Here is a 205-nt window from a genome sequence, read left to right on the forward strand (position 1 = left end):
TATTTTTGTTTGGGGTGAGGAGCAGGGATGAGGGAGGAGAGCAGGTTTCAAATCCTTATTTGCAGAACAGTTTGTTTAGCTAGGGGAAAAAAAAAATAAACAAGTCCAAAGAGCCTGTGGGCTTTTCCTGTTTCTAAACTCTCAGTACTATTAAACCAAAAAAAAAAAAAAAAAAAAAAAAAAAAGAAAACATCATCTCTAAGAG

Source organism: Nothoprocta perdicaria, unplaced genomic scaffold (genome assembly GCF_003342845.1).
Source record: "Nothoprocta perdicaria isolate Ctin4 unplaced genomic scaffold, notPer1 scaffold_410, whole genome shotgun sequence".
NCBI classification, from domain to species: Eukaryota; Metazoa; Chordata; class Aves; order Tinamiformes; family Tinamidae; genus Nothoprocta; species Nothoprocta perdicaria.